This window comes from Equus asinus, chromosome 12 (assembly GCF_041296235.1).
Source record: "Equus asinus isolate D_3611 breed Donkey chromosome 12, EquAss-T2T_v2, whole genome shotgun sequence".
Classification (NCBI taxonomy): domain Eukaryota; kingdom Metazoa; phylum Chordata; class Mammalia; order Perissodactyla; family Equidae; genus Equus; species Equus asinus.
The window spans coordinates 33,655,326-33,672,286 of record NC_091801.1 but is presented as its reverse complement, the minus strand read 5'-3'; positions in this window follow the sequence as shown (position 1 = coordinate 33,672,286).

Below are 16,961 nucleotides of genomic sequence, written 5' to 3'. Positions count from 1 at the left end.
AGATCTGCAGGAAGGAAATAAGAACACTACAAAAAAAAAATATGTGGGTAAATATAAAAAATATTTTTTATATATTTATAAAAAAATATTGACCATTTGAGAAAAAATGGCAGTAAGTAAATAAGGGAAAGATAAATAGTGTTGGAACAGCTTGGTAGTCATCTGAAAACAAATAAAGCTGAATTTGTTCTTCATTTTCCCTTCAAAGAAAAACTCCATCTTAAAACTGCTTTTGCTGTATCTTGTAAGTTTTGGTATGTTGTGTATTTTCCTTTTTTTTTGTCTCAAGATACCTTCTGATTTTCTTTTAGATTTCTTCTTTTGTTCATTGGTTGTTCTGGAGTGTTATTTAATTTCCATGCATTTGTGAATTTTTTGGTTTTCCTCCTATTATTGATTTCTAGTTTCATACCATTGCAGTCAGGAAAGTTACTAGATATAATTTCAGTCTTACTTAATTTGTTAAGGCTTGTTTTGTGACCCAACATATTATCTATCTTGGAGAACGTTCTATGTGAGCTTGAGAAGGATGTAATTCTGGTGCTGTTGGATATAATGTTCCATATATGCCTCTTAGGTTCATTTGGTCTAGTGTTATTCATGCTTGCTGTTTTCTTATTAATTATCCTTATTATTTATCTGGATGACATATCCAGTGTTGAAGGTGGGATATTGAAGCTCCCTTCTTTATTGTATTACTCTATATTTCTCTGTTAAGTTCTGTTAATATTTACTTTAAATATAAGGTGCTATAATGTTGGGTGCATATATATTTACAGTTGTTATATTCTTTTAATGAATAGACCGCTTTATCACTATATAGTGAACATCTTTTTCTCTTGTAACCAATTTTGACTGAAAGTCTATTTCATCTGATATATATACAGCCACTTCCGCTCTCTTTTGGCTATCATTATCATTGGATATCTTTTTCCCATAACTTCATTTTCAACCTATGTATGTCCTTAAAGCTAAGGTGAGTCTCTTGTGGGCAGCATATCGTTGGATCTTGTTCTTTTACCCATTCAGCCACTTGCTTCTTTTGATTGAAGAATGTAATCCATTTACTTTTAAAGTAATCATTGATATGTAAAGACAGTATTACCATTTTTTAAATTGTTCTGATTGCTTTTTAGTTCCTTTGTTCATTTATCCCTGTGTTACTGTCTTCCTTTGTGATTTATTTTTTGTAGTGATATGCTGTAATTCCTTTATCTTTATCTTTTGTATAATTACCATAAGCTTTTCTTTGTTGTTACCATGAGGCCTACACAAATATCTTATAGATACAATGGTCTAGGGTAAGCTGATAACTTACCTTCATTTGCATGAAAAAACTAAACTTTTACTTCTCCTCTTCCCACATTTTATGCTATTGATGTCACCCTTTACATTTTTTTATATTGTGCATCTCTTAACAAATTATTGTAGCTATAGTCATTTTTAATATTATTGTTTCTTAACTTTTATACTAGAGATGGAATTGATTTACACACCACCATTACAGTATTAGGGTGTTCTGAATTTGACTATTTACCTTTACCAGTGAGCTTTATGCTTTTATATCTTTTTCCTGTAGTTACTTAGTGTTCTTTTATTTCAACTTTAAGAACTTTCTTTAGCATTTCTTGTAAGGTAGGTCTGGTGGTGATGAACTCCCTTAGCTTTTGTTTGCCTGGGAATGTCTTTATGTCTCCATTTCTGAAGGAGCATTTCAATGGGTATAATATATTTGGTTGGCAGGGCTTTTTTTTTAATTTCAGCACTTTGAATGTATCATTCCACTCCTTCCTGGCTGCAAGGTTTCTGAAGAGAAATCCACCAATAGCCTTATGGGAGTTCCTTGGATGAGTTGTGTTTTTCTTGCTGCTTTCAAAATTCTCTCCCGGTCTTTGACTTTTAACATTTTGATTATAATAAGTCTCAGAGAAATCTTCTTTGACTTGTTCTTGTGAGGCTATCTGTGAGCTTCCTGTATCTGGATAAACACATCTCTCCATAATTTCTTAAATTCACCTATTATTTCTTTATGTAGTTTTCTGCACTTTTTTCTCTCTCTTCTCCTTCTGGGACTCCTATGATTTGAATGTTAATTTGCTTGATGGTCACTAATTGTAGGCTAAATATGCATTTCATAAGTAGGTGATAAATAAAAGAAACCAGGAGACAAAGCACAGCTCTTTAAAGCAAAGACTTTAACTATATTACATTGTTTTTATCTGGCTGGTTACATCAAGGTAGAAATCTTTCCAATATATGTGTTAGCCACTCTCCAGGAATGATTTTCTTTTCTAGATCTTGATTCTCCTCTATGTGCCTTGCAAAAGAAAATGCACTTTTGGGAGATGCTAAGGACTTACTGCCTCCTTGACATATTCCTCTTCACTCTCAATTACAGCCAATGGCCAAAGAAGCTGCATGTGAAAAAGTATGACCTCACTTCCCATGAACTCACAATGCATGAAGAACCATTGCTTACAGCAGCTCCCAGTTCATCATCAGTATTTATTAGCAACAAACTCACAATGAGTATCCTCAGACCAAAGTGGCATAATATCATCCCTGAGCACTAGTTACAGAGGAGATATTGTAATACTAAGAATCTTTCCTCAGCCAACCCTTCTAAAGACTTATCATTGGTAAAGTTATTTTCTCCAAAATCCCTGGTAAACTTAAATATCAAGTTCCATTTCCCTTAAAACACTTCAAAGCAGCAGCAGCAAGAGAGAATTTCATATAAATTCTGCTAACTGAACAACATCTTCTTTCTTCATTTCCTGACAGATTTTGTTCTCTTTTTAAGATTTTTCCCTGTATTTACTTTGTGGCCTTTTATAATTTCAAAGATCCTATTTGAGGCAGTTATTTTTCAACATATCCTTTCTCCAAAATACATGAAACAGTTTCTGAGTTTTGCTTTTTAACTACTATGTAGCTCACTCCATGCATAGCATGGCTCTGAGAAATAACTTACATATATCTCAAATGTCAGTGTTTAGTGAGGAGAAAAACATTACAGGTTTATACTCTACATATTGCATTATAGTCCATGATAATACAGTTTGAAGGTTTTGAACAAACAAAAAGTATTTCTCTCTTTTTTATTTCTAATTTTTAAATTTTTTTATTGAGGTAACATTGGTTTATAACATTCTATACATTTCAGATGTGCATCATTACATTTTCAACTTCTGTGTAGTCTAACATCATGATCTACACCCAAAGACTACTTACCATCCATCACCATACACATGTACCCAGTCACCCCTTTTGCTCTCTCCCCTCACTGTTCCCCCTCTGGTAGCCATCAAACTCATCTCTGTATCTAAATGTTTGTTTGTTGTTGTTGTTGTTGTTTTTATCTTCTATTTATAAGTGACATCGTATAGTATTTGACTTTCTTCATCTGACTTATTCCACTTAGCATAATGCCCTCAAGGTCCATCCATGTTGTCCCAAATGGCAAGATTTCATCTTTTTAATAGCTGAGAAGTATTCCATTGTGTATATATACCACATCTTCTTTATCCATTCATCCTTTGATGCGCTCTTAGGTTGTTTCAAGTTTCTGCTATTGTGAATAATGTCACAATGAACATAGGAGTGCATATACCTTTATGCGTTCATGTTTTCTTCTTTTTGGATAAATACCTAGCAGTGGAATAGCTGGATCATATGGTAGTTCTATTCTTAATATTTTGAGGAATCTCAATACTCTTTTCTCTAGTGGCTGCACCAGTTTGCATTCCCACAGCAGTGTATGAGAGTTCTCTTTTCTCCACATCCTCTCCGACACGTGTTATTTTTTGTCTTGTTAATTACACCATGCTGAGAGGCATGAGGTGATATTTCACTGTAGTTTTGATTTGAATTTTCCTGATAATTAGTGATGTTGAACATCTTTCTATATGCCTGTGGTCCATCTGTATATCATCTTTGCAAAAATGTCTGTTCAGATCCTCTGCCCACTTTTTAAATAGGTTGTTTGTTTTTCGTTGTTGTTAAGATGTATGACTTCTTTTGTGGCCTAATATGTGCTCTATCCTGGAGACTCTTCTATGTGCATTCAAAAAGAATGTATTTTCTGTGGTTTTTGGATGGAATGTTTTGTATACATCTAAGTCCATCTGATCTAACGCATCATTTAAGGCCATATTTCTTTACTGATCTTCTGTTTGGATGATCTATTCATTGATGACATTCATTGACGGAGTGTTAAATCCACTGCTGTTATTGTGTTGCTATCTATTTCTCCTTTGGTGTCTGTTAATAATTGATTTATATATTTAGTTGTTCCTATGTTGGGTGCATAGATATTTACAAGTGTAATATCCTCTTGTTGGATTGTTCCCTTTTCTTTATGTAGTGCCTTTCTTTGTCTCTTGCTACAGTTTTGTTTTAAAGTCTATTGTGTCTGAAAATAAGTATTGATAGCTAAGGTTTCTTTTCGTTTCTGTTGGCATGGAATATCTTTTTCCATCCCTTCACTTGCCATTCGTGAGTGTCTTTAGGTCTCAAGTGTGTCTCTTGTATGCAGGAGGTATATGGGTCTTGCTTTTTTAATCCATTCAGCCACCTTATGTATTTTGATTGCAGCATTTAGTCCATTGATATTTAAAGTAGCTACTGATAAGTATGTGCTTATTGTGGTTTTTTTTTACTTTTCTTCCAGGTGTTTTAGTAGTTCTTCTCTCTTCCTTTATTCTTCTCTTGCTCTCTTCCCTTGTGGTTTGATGGCTATCTTTAGTAGTATGTTTAGGCTCCTTTCTCTTAATATTTTGTGTGTTTATTATAGGTTTCTGGTTTGTGATTACTATGAGGTTCATATATAATAACTTATGTAAATAGCAATCTATATTAAGTTGATGGTTTCTTAAGTTTGACCTTCAGCTAAAATTTCTTCTCTTTTACTCCATTTCTCCCATATTTTTATATTTTTGATATCATAATTAACCTCTTTTTTCTGTGTGTGTAGCTGATAACCTCTTTTGTTGGAAATAGACAATTTTAGTACTCTTGTCTTTTGACCTTCATATTAGCCTCATAAGTGGTCAATCTTCTACCTGTACAATATATTTGCCTTCACCAATGATTTTATTATTTTTCTGATAATTTTCCTATCCCTATTTGTACTCTTTTATATTCCATTTAAATAAGTCCCTTTAGCATTTGTTGTAAGGCTGGTTTATTGGTAATAAACTCCTTTAGTTTTTGCTTGTCTGGAAAACTCTTTATCTTTCCTTCCATTCTGAATAATAACCTTGCCAGGTAAAGTATTTGTGGCTATAGGTTTTTTCCTTTCAGCACTTCAACTATATTGTACCACTCTCATCTAGCCTATACGATTTCTGCTGAGAAGTCAGCTGATAGCCTTCTGGGGTTCCCTTTGTATGTAACTTCTTGCCTTTCTCTTGAAGCTTTAGAATTCTCTCTTTATCTTTAGTTCTTGAAATTTTAATTATAAAGTGCTTTGGTGCGGGCATGTTTGGGTTCATCTTGTTTGGTGCTCTCTGTCCTTCTTCTACCTGGATGTTTGTTTCCTTCTTTAGGTTAGGAAAGTTTTCAGCTATTATTTCTTCAAATATATTCTCTGCCCCCTTGTCTCTCTCTTCTTCTACTGGGATACCTATAATACAGATGTTAGTGTGCTTGATGTTGTGCTAGAGGGCCCTTAGAATGTCTTCATTCTTCTTAATTCTTTTTTATTTTTTCTGTTCAGCTTGGGTGAGTTCCTCTTGTCTTTCATCTAGCTCCCTTTTCTGTTCTTCTGTATCATATTCTCTGGTATTGGTTCCTCTAGTGAATTTTTCATTTCCATTATTGTATTCTTCGGTTGTGATTAGTTCTTTTATATTTTCCAATTTTTTTGAGGTTCTCACTATGTTCATCTATTCTTCTCTCAATTTCAGTAAGCATCCTTATGACTATTAGTTTGTACTCTTTATCAGGTAAATTGTTTAACTCTGTTTCATTTAGTTCTTTTTCTGAGGATTTCTCCTGTTCCCTTATTTGGAACATATTCTTTTGTCTCCTCATTTTACCTATTTCTCTTGCTTATAACTATGTATTAGGTAGATCGGCTATGTCTCTCGAGCTTGGAGAGAGACATAGTGGTTGCTAGGCTCAGGGGCTCACAATTGCTGTAGGCCTCCAGTTTGCAAAGCTGTTGTCAGCTATCTCAGTAGTGCATGTTTGTAAGGCTGGCCCTGGGCATGGCAGCACACAATTGTTTCAAACTTTGGAAGATATTTTAGGTCCCCTATGTGTCTGTTGAGAAGCACAAGTCTGCTGTAGCTGAAAAGTTCCATTGTCCACAGGCCCACACATGCTGTCAATGCAGTCCTGCCCCATGTGCACACACTGCCCTACTAAAGCAGACCCACTTACCCTGCTGCAGAGGCCCCAGACACTCTGCCAATGCAGGCCCAACTCTTGTGCTTGCCTGCCCCCACAGAGGCAGACCCAATCATCCCACTGCAGTGATTCCAAACACTCCTCATATGCAGGCCCACAAGTTGCCCAAGGCCTTGCTGCACCTTTCTTTCTGATGATTTTGTGTTGCTGTCTGAAACAGGTGAATTTTTGCATTGGCCCTTTAAGATCAAGTTTTTCTTTTTCTTATGTTCAATAGCTTTCCTAGGGGTCTTCCCCATTGTTGTTAGTATCCAACAAAGCCAGATAATATGACAGTCATCTCCAGTGTGCTGAGTTCAAAAGCAGTTTATCATGGCAAAGTTCTCCCACTCAGATCCCACTAAGATCCTCCAGGGAATGCTTCATTCCTTAAGATTGCTCCCAGCCATGAAGTGCCCTGACTAGAATGTGGCTTTTTCCTCTCCAGAAAGGTATTTCTGCATATTGCTAGGTGAAAGAAGACAATCTGAGAAGGCTACATACTTTGTTTCCATTCATGAGATAGTCTAGAAAAGAAAAAGCAATAAAGATGAAAAACAAGTCAGAGGTTGCCAAAGGTTTAGCTTAAGGGATGCAGGAGGGTCAGATACGTAAAGTGCAGATGATTTTTTTTTTAGGACTTTTAGGGCATACAGTGTTTGATACTGTATTGGTGCTGACACAATGCTATGTTTTTCACAAAATCTGTTCTATAAAAGACCTGAGCAGGACTCCAAACCCATCAAGGTCATCAAAAACAAGGAAAGTATGGGAAACTGTCACAGCCAAGAGGAGCATAAGAAGACATAGTGAATAAATGTAATATGGTATCTTGGATGACATCCTGGAACATAAAAAGGACAGTAGATAAAAACTAAGGAAACTTGAATAAAGTATGGACACTAGTTGATAGTAATCTATAGCTTCATTTTTTGAGACAAATGTACCCTAGTAATGCAAGATATTAACAGCTGAGGAAACTGCATGTAGGGTATATGGGAACTCTCTGTACTGTCCTTGTTATTTTACTAGAAATCTAAAATTATTTTAAAGTAAAAATATTTTTAATGCATTCATTTTTCTTGGAGAAATATTATGAACTAATTCAAAGGAAAATTGATTATTTGGAAAAGTGGGTGATTTTCCACACAAAAACTTGAAAGACTAAAATGATAATAAATTGATGCCTTTTGTTGTGGTAGTAGGTATGTGATTGAATAAATTTAGTGAGGAATCCAAGTGGACTTGAGGAACTCTATTCCTTTAGTGATTTTAATGTCTAGACAAAAGGCTAATTTCATTTTTGTCCACTTAAGGAAAACGGAAATATTTTTAAAATTTTTAAGGTAATGTTTCAAAACAAATTCCCCATTCTTATACATATAGTCCTTTCCTCAACATTTTTCATATGCTTTCCCTAATAAAAGGTTTCAGACAAATTTTTTCAAGAATGGTAAGCTTATTTATTCTAGGATGTTTTGGGGCCACTACAAAGTGATGGAGATTAATTTAGACTATTACCGTGGTTGCACCTTCACATCCCGGAAAAGAAACTTCTGTACAAAAGCGAAATGCTTTCTCTTCCCATAGCTTCTAAAGCAAGTGATCTTGACCTACAATGTTCCAGTTGACCTGTGACTAAAGGTTAGCCAGAAGTTTTATTTGTTTTCAGTATGTAAACAGACCCCTGCAATTTCTCAGACAGGACTGCAAATCTTGATGGAGGAGAAAACCAAGGGTCTAGTTGAATTGGAAATACAGGGGCTGGGCACCTTTTAAACTTATTGACATTAACATTTTTCCTTTTTTTATTTATTATTATTATTTTTAATTTATTTTTTAATTGGAGCATGTGACGTATAACGTTACATTAGTTTTAGGTAAATAACATAGTGATTTGATGTATGTATACACTGTGAAATGATTGCCACAATAAGTTTAGTTAACATCCATCACAACACATAGTAACACATTTTTTTCTTGTAATGAAAACGTTTAAGTTCTACTCTTTTAGCAAACAGAGAATTTTAAGTGATTAAAAATATCCTTAATTCATTGTCCTACATCATATGACTATTTCATGGAAAGTTCAAGTATCTGTTTGTAGTGTGAATTAGTTCTACCTCTTCTAATTAGTTACATCTGGAGGGACATTGAGAATCATGTTGAAGTCTAAAACCTAACAGATTAATAGTCAATGATGACAAAGCCTCCAATTACCATTCGTTTAACTTGTACTTATCAGCAAATCCAGGAGTCAAATTGAGGACCCAAAATAAGGACTTGGAAATAATCAATGAAAAATTACTAAATCTAGGAAAAGATACCCATATGCAAACATGATAAGTGTCTTAAATAGAGTAACGAGAAGGTATACAAATGTTTGCCTAAAAGTGAATATTGCTTCAAGAACTTATCAAAAAAAAAAAAAGGCAATGCCTAATCTGAATGGAAAAACATTAAAAGAAATTTATATTTTGGATGTGGAGGAATAAAAAAGAGAAAGAAAAATCGTGTGATATAACAAATAAATTGGAGGAGTAGCAGGGATGAGGCTGAGACACCTGACCATAAACAATCACACAAGCCTGTGTTTTAGCGTGCCAGAGCTGCCATAACCAGTGCCACAGACTGGAGTGGGTGGCTTAGACAACAGAAATATTGTTCCTCACAATTCTGGAGGCTAGAATTCTGAGATCAAGATGTCACCAGGATTGGTTTCTTCTGAGGGTCTCTCTCCTTGGCTTGCAGAGGCTATATTCTCACTGTGTCTGCACACGGTCTTCCCTCTGTGTACATCTGTGTCCTTCCTAATCACCTTTTAAAAGCAATCATATTAGATTAGGGCCCACACAAATGATCTTATTTTACCTTTTTAAATTCCCTACCATGAAGTACAGTCACATTCTGAGGTACTTGTGTTAATACTTCAACATATGAAATTTGAGGGGACACAATTTATCCCCAAACAGCCTGACACTAGAATTAGAGGGGAAATGAAAGTGCTATGAATTGATTTGCAATCAGAATGTATTGCCTCATAGTGGTGTGGAGGATGAAATGGAGACCAGGAACCCAATATGCTAACGGTGTGATCTAGGCAAAACCAAAATACAGAAACAACAAGGAGCTAAAACAGTGTAGGTAGGGGAATTTGAGATTATTTTAATATCTAATTATTGTAACTTGATAATTCATTAGATTTGGGGACGGGTTTAAGAGAGGTAGCCATTAAAAGAATCATTAAGGCTAGTGTATGCAAAAAAACATGAGCAGGATGTGGGAAGATGAGAGGATACCTCAAGGAAGCTGTAGTAAGAAACATTGGATTTGAATTCGTTAAATGTTGATCTTCCACTACCTAGTTTTCAGTTTAACGAGAACTCTCAGGTATTAAGTACTTTTATTTGTGTATGAGATTTCCTTTGTGTCGTAGTCTGAAACCTAAGTATATGAGGTTTATCATGACTTAATAGCTTTGTTTTGGCCAGGAAGCTTTCTGTGATAATTTGTATGACATCTTATAACCATTTCAGTTGAATAGAAATTAACACAACAGCTGCTATATGATCATCTCAAAGATATTTGGTTATTGTTGCTTATGGAATTCAGTTTCCCAGAGGAATACGGAACTATTATCCAAATGCAAAATGTTATTTTTGTTATTTCCACTACTACAGGGGATATGTTCCTCTAATTATCCACCACCGGTTACATTTTTATGTGAAAAAAACAGGATGATAATGTTGTTGAAGTCATTTTACACTAAGCCTTTAGCATAGTATAAGATATAACTTATATATCTCAGACCTGTATGCCAGTGTATAGAATTATGAATGTTTAGTTCATAACACAGTTCCTCGCTATTAATTTTGCCTTCCAGCAAGTGGTTATTCCATTTCTAGTAATTATGCCTTAAAAAGGAATCCAGTGATTTGGGATTTCTCTCTTCTCCATCCTGAAAATAAGAATTTGTACTTTGATTGTGTTGTGGTTGGCATATCGATAAAATATCATAAAAATTTTGCTGCTGTGTCTATTAGAATTAACTGCTATGACAACAAAGCAAAATAATTTTTCTTTGCCTCACCAAGAGATTATAAATGTACTATTCCAAGAATATACCATTTTCTATAGACATTTAAATGTCACGATCTTTAGGCATGAGGGATTTAATATTGTGCATGCTTGTGAATGTTGGTGAAAAGTTACATCATCTTCAAATGAGGAAGTTATGTTTTCAACATCTCTTTAATGACTAAGCATAGAACTTAAAGGAAAATAATAAAAGAGTTAACAAGAACTAAAGCCATAAAGAAATGAAATGACAATTACTCTTTGGCAAACTGTTCTTTCCCCAGAACACAAAAGAATACCTTGAAAAATAATGTTAACCTCTCTCTTGAAGCAATTACTTTAATTCTGTAAACAAGGCATTCAATTTCCTGTGATAGTACCAATAATATTGAAATTTAATATATATGTCTGAAACACAAAGCAGGTTCTGATTCTTGGTCATCAGTTGTCAGTGGCAAAAGTGTGAGTTCTACATTGTATTTTAGTTGTTAATGTTAAAAGCCACAGTAATTTATCTGTAAGATCCAAAGCCACTGATATAACCAATAATAGAGCAAGAGAAAGAGAGTCTCACAAGGTAACATATACGCTACTTCACACTGCAAGCATAGCTCACAGATGTTATTCTTTGTGAATACTTTGCTCACAAGGCCAAAGGTCATCATACTTTTTCCTTTGGGTTTATAGAATTGTTAGGCTTTCATATATACACACACATTACATACTTACATGTTATGTTATAGACTCAGAGATAGATGCACTGCTCTGATTCTTCTCAATAAAGGATATGGTACTCACCTTGGACAGTGCCTTCAGTGGACAGCCTCCAGCTCTCACTACTTGTGGTCTGCCTCTGCGGCAGAGAGCTGTTCTCCAAATTCTAGTCCTTCCCTGAGCATCCTGTGTCAGGTGACTTGGCAAGGCAGGGCATAAAAGCCTGGCCATTTTAGTCCAATCACATCATTCTGGTGGACTATACTCAGTACAGATTGGCCTTCCAGTTTAGCCAATGCCCTGTTGGTTCTGCTTTGCAGATTGACTCTTCCTTCAGGTCTCCTTTCTCCCCTGCTTTTCTCAGGCTTTGCCATCTAATATACATCTTGCACCCTTACTCCATATTGGTGTCTGCTTCTGGAGAAACAAACCTGCAATATATATGGACAAATAACCATAAAAATATTGAATGATAATGAATTGTTTTAAAGATTAAAAATAATATTTTGAAGAGCCAACTGAACCAAGGGCCAAGAATTTCCAAAACCAGGAGAAGAGCAATGGGGACACATTTATGCACAACATAATTGACTGACATAGTAAATAGACATAAAGAATTTTTAGTAGGTAACTGTCAAGTTAGGATCAAAATGTAAGCTGTTACCATCTCAGACAAACGTATAATGTAGGTAAAGTCATAAAGTAGGAAATTTGGGAGAGTAGATCGCTGGTGAGGTTTCTCCAAAGTTGGAACCCAACAAGTCTTTTGTGTAAAAAAGATAAATATGGGTGGTCAAGGGCAAGCTTCCACTTCCAAGTAAACTGGATTTAAGTTATTTAGTCATTGGTTTTGTGTGTATGTATATATACACTAAATTACTTTAAAAAGATGTTTAAGCATGTGCATATGTATCATGTGTCTCTGTTGTGTTAAGAGCTCACATATACTTTGAACTGATGGGGAGACTCATCACTGCCCTTAGGAAACTCACAGGTTAGTGGGAGAAATAATCAGAATGCAAAACTACAAAATCATAACAGGTAGGTTAGAAGTAACCACAAGATACTGTGCCAGCAAATATAACCAATACCTAAAATGAATGAAGTAAATCAGAAAGGATTTCTTTGAGAAGTTAGTGTCTGAAGTGAAGTTTGAATCATGAGTATGTTGACTGGTACATGATTATTGAAGGGTGGGAAATGCAAGTTGTTACACTAAAGACAAAGATTTGAAAGAGAGAGGAGATGAAAAATACAGATATGGGAGAGGATATTATCCAGAAAAAAAAAACTAGTGGGAGGTAATAGCCTATTGAATAATGACTAATATCTTTCTCATAAATTTCTTTAAACCATTTTGATATAGTAGCCTTTTATGAATAATCTTATATACCTTACCCACCGGGGAACAGGAAGCAGGATAAATAGAAATGTAGTAGCTGAGTAGAGAGGTGGCTGGATTTTGAGGGCACAGATGTTTTAACAGAAATAAAGTGGTGTGATATTTGTAAATATAGCTATTTGTGGTGAGAAAGGAGGATATTGTCATTAAAATCCTAGAAAATGAAGTGGTTGACACTTTGTATGTTTTAGGTTAGTTGATATTGGAGTTAAATTGAGTAAGACACTGAGGTAGGGTTTATCTTAATCATAATGAATTGGATCACAAAGAAGACCATCATCACTACAAATAGTGGGCCTGAAGAAGAAACACGAAAATAAATTTAAAGTGTAAGACATTGTACGTCCCATAATTTATGGCATGCGTTGTATCATCAGGGTCTAAAAGGCTCTGCTGCCTGCAGGCAGAGTGAATCAGTTCTATGACTTTGATGCCCCTGAAATGAGCAGCTCAGAAAGGTTATAACAGAATTATGCCTATTTAGGGTATTTTATCCATTGAGCACCATGCACATAGTGGCTAGGTCTTATGAGAATTCAAGGGCCAACATTCGTAACTAAAAAAGCACATTAGCCCACATTCAAAATTGATACATTTAATTTAAATTATTGCAAAATATATCAGGAAGTCAATTTGTTAACTGAAACAAAGATTTATATAATTATTTGTAAATGATAGCCAAGTACAAACCTAAACTACCATACAATTTAATAAGATTTAAAAAAGTGAAACAGTGTAAAAAGTCTATTTAAAATTAAATGCAAGCTATGCTAAAATCTTTGTAACTTTAAGCTCTTTCACTTTTCAAGGACCAAGCTCAAAAATATAAAACACACTAAAATGTACTTCATGCTATTTTATTTTATTTTATATATATATATCCATATTTATTTAATTTTGGTTAGGAAGATTGGCCCTGAACTAACATCTGTGCAAATCATGCTCTATGTTGTGTATGAGATGCCACCACAGCATGGCTTAAACCCCAGGCCACTGAAGTGGAGTGCACAAACGTAACCACTACACCACTGGGCTGGCCCCACTTCATGCTATTTTAAGTATTATTTAACTAAATAATCATTTGAAACAAATGTTGCATCAAACATTTTATGTTCAAATGTACCCCTACCTTATATTAAACATTTATATCAAATTATAAATTTTATCAAATAATTACTTAAATCAATTATATGTAGATTGAATACAAAGAAAATCTGACCTTGGCATACCAAATTAAAAATGCTAAAATTCAAAAACAAATAATATTAAAATTATCCAGAGGGGAGATACATTTTACTTTCAAAGAAGCAACAGTAAGACTTAGAGCAAGCTTTTCAAAAGAAACAATGGAAAGCAGAAGATTCCTTTAAGGTCCTGAAAGAGATCAATACGGTGAAAAATTATGACAATTCTAAATACGAATGTACCCAATAGCATTGCTCTCAAACTAAGAAATGAAAATTTACAGAAATAGTGGGAAAATTACACAAATCCACAATCATATTGAGAGACTTCAATACAACATACTCAAAATATAGTAGAAGTACAAATACACATACAAACAACTCACAGGTTAGCAAATACCTAACTGAAAAATGTGGAACACTGCACTCAAAAATGAAACAGTGCACATTCTTTCCCAATGCAAAATAATTACCACTCACAACATGACCGTACACTACATCACAAAGAAAGACTGAAGAAAGTTCAAAGGAGTGAAATCATACACAACATTTCATCTATTAATGGGGAAATTAATCCTGAAGTCTATTTTTAAGTATTACTAGTAAATCCTCAACTGTTTGGAAATTTAAAAAATATGTTTCTAAGCAATCTATATATCAAAGAAGAAATCAAAAAGATATTTAGAAGTTATGAATTATATGACAATGGTAACATTATAAAACAAAATTTGTAAGTGAGCGGCAGCTGAAAATATCTATGTTTAGAGGTAAATGTTTATCAATCAAAAACATATTAGAGAAGCCAAATCAGGAATCTACAATATAACAGAGGTCTTCTGGAATGGAGATCTGACTTGCACCAAGGACACTCTCCCCAGAAAAACAACCATAACCAGTTAAAAAAATATAGATAGATAGGTGATAGATAGACAGATGATAGATAGAAACTAAACATTTGAAGTCTCTAGACATTGTTTTAACAGCAGACAGCAAAGAAAGAAACATTTATTCAAGAAAATCGACTGTCTCATAAAAATTGCAAGAGTCTATGCCATTTGATCCAGAATCTGCTCCATCCTGCCCTACTCCCAGTCCAGCATCACAAAAGCTACACTCTGGATGGCACATCCATGGACACAGGGCTCTCACTTGCCCAAGTTTCTTGTTGAGGACTATGGTAACTCTGAAGTAGGAGCAGATTCTAAAGTTCCTCATCTCTTAGCTTATATTGGAGGCATTCTGTTCCAAGCAAGAGCAGATGAAAGTTGTGGAGTTCTCTTCCTTCATCCAATCATCACCCATAGGGCCAAGGTCAACTGTAACCATGGCAGACCAAAACAAAGAGGCCCCAATTGTCATTGCTCCAGCCTCCAGCCCTACTTGTAAGGTAGACCTTCCATGTAAGGAGAAGCAAGTCAGAAGAGAGCCTTCCCAGCCCACTGAACAGCTCATAAAGCAAGAATATCACTGAGAAAAGTGGCCCAATATTCCTGCCCCCAGCTTGGAAGCAGTGATGCAGAAGTTTTGCATGGGAGAGAAGCAGGCCAAAATAAAAGAGCTCCACAGCTCTCCTCAAGTAAACTGACTTTATTTGAAACAGAATGTGGGAAAATTGAAATATAAAAGCACTCTTGCAAGAAAAATGGAAATTTTGGTGCAAAAGAATTAAGAGGAGGTTGGAAGCTCCATAAGAGCAACAAGCTATTTTATAAAGCACATAGAAAATTAGCAAAAAGAACTAGAAAAATAGACAGCTAAGAATATCTCTCCTGAGGTGGGAACAAACCTCAAAGCATGACTTCAAAGATTACTCATGCAAATAGGCCCAAATTTCACTGTACCAGACTGTGAAACAATGTATGTTCCAGAAAATTACTGAAAACAATAAAGCAATCAGCTGAAAATTAGTGGTGGGTAACAGCTGGTGTGATACCAACAGGCAGACAGCTTAACAGAGAGATTAGGGGAAAAGAGAGACAAAGAGAGTCTTGAAAAGCGACCGTCTGAACCCAAGGGCACTGCGCACACAAGGCTGCATCCACTGAGGAGCATCATCAGAGCTGCACACTGTGGAGGAAATAGATGCACTGAAACAGGCCGGCCAAGTCACTAACAAAATAAACAAATGACAACAAAAATACACTCTGGAGAAGACAGTTCTGTATCCAGATAACAACACAGATCAGTATTTATATAATAATATGTTATTTAAAATGTCCAGTCATCAACCAAAATAATTACATGATATGCAAAGAAACAGGAAAGCTTGCTCTATTAACAGGAAAAAAGCCCATGACCAAAACTGTTTTAGAAAGGACCCGAATGTCAGACTTTTAAAAGTCTTCAAAACAGCCATTATAAATATGTTCAAAGAACTAAAGGAAAACATAACTTATGGAAATAGGGGAAGGTATGACGACAATGTCTCATTAGAAGAAATCAATAAAGACACAGAAATCATAAAAAAGAACCAAATAAAAATTCTGTAGTTTAAGAATATATCTGAAATTTTTAAACAATCAGGGATTCAACAGCAGAAGAAAACTTCAGCTTATGTGAAGGTAGCATGATAGACATTATGCAAAGTGATGAATAGAAAAAAATAATTAATAAAAATGAAAGACCTTTCAGGAAATTTGACCTCCCCAAAGTCACATCAATGTACAAAAAATGAAAGAAGCAGAAGGAGAGGAGAGAAAGAACAGAAAAGTATTTGAGAAAAAACTAAACTTGAAGTTAAACTAATACAGATTATGGAAACAAGAACAGAGGAAAAAATGGAAAAAAATGAACAAAGCCTCAGAGAAATGTGGGACAACATTTTGTGCACCAATATATGCACACTGGGAGTACTAGAAAGAGAAGAGAGAGAAAGGAGAAAAAAAAATATTTGAAGAAATAATGACGGAAAACTTCCCAAATTTATTGAAAAACAATAAAATAGATTTTCAGAAAGTTCAAAGAACTCAATTAGGATAAGCACAAGGAGACATACATACAGACACATCATGGTAAAAATGCTGAATTCAGAGACAAGGAGAAACTCTTGAAAGCAGTAAAGAGAAAAACAACCTATCATTTACAAAGGGACTTCAATGCAATTAATAACTGACTTCTCAGCAGAAACAATGTAGGCCAGAAGATAGTAAAACAATATATTCAAAGTTTCCAAAAACTAAAACTGTCAACTA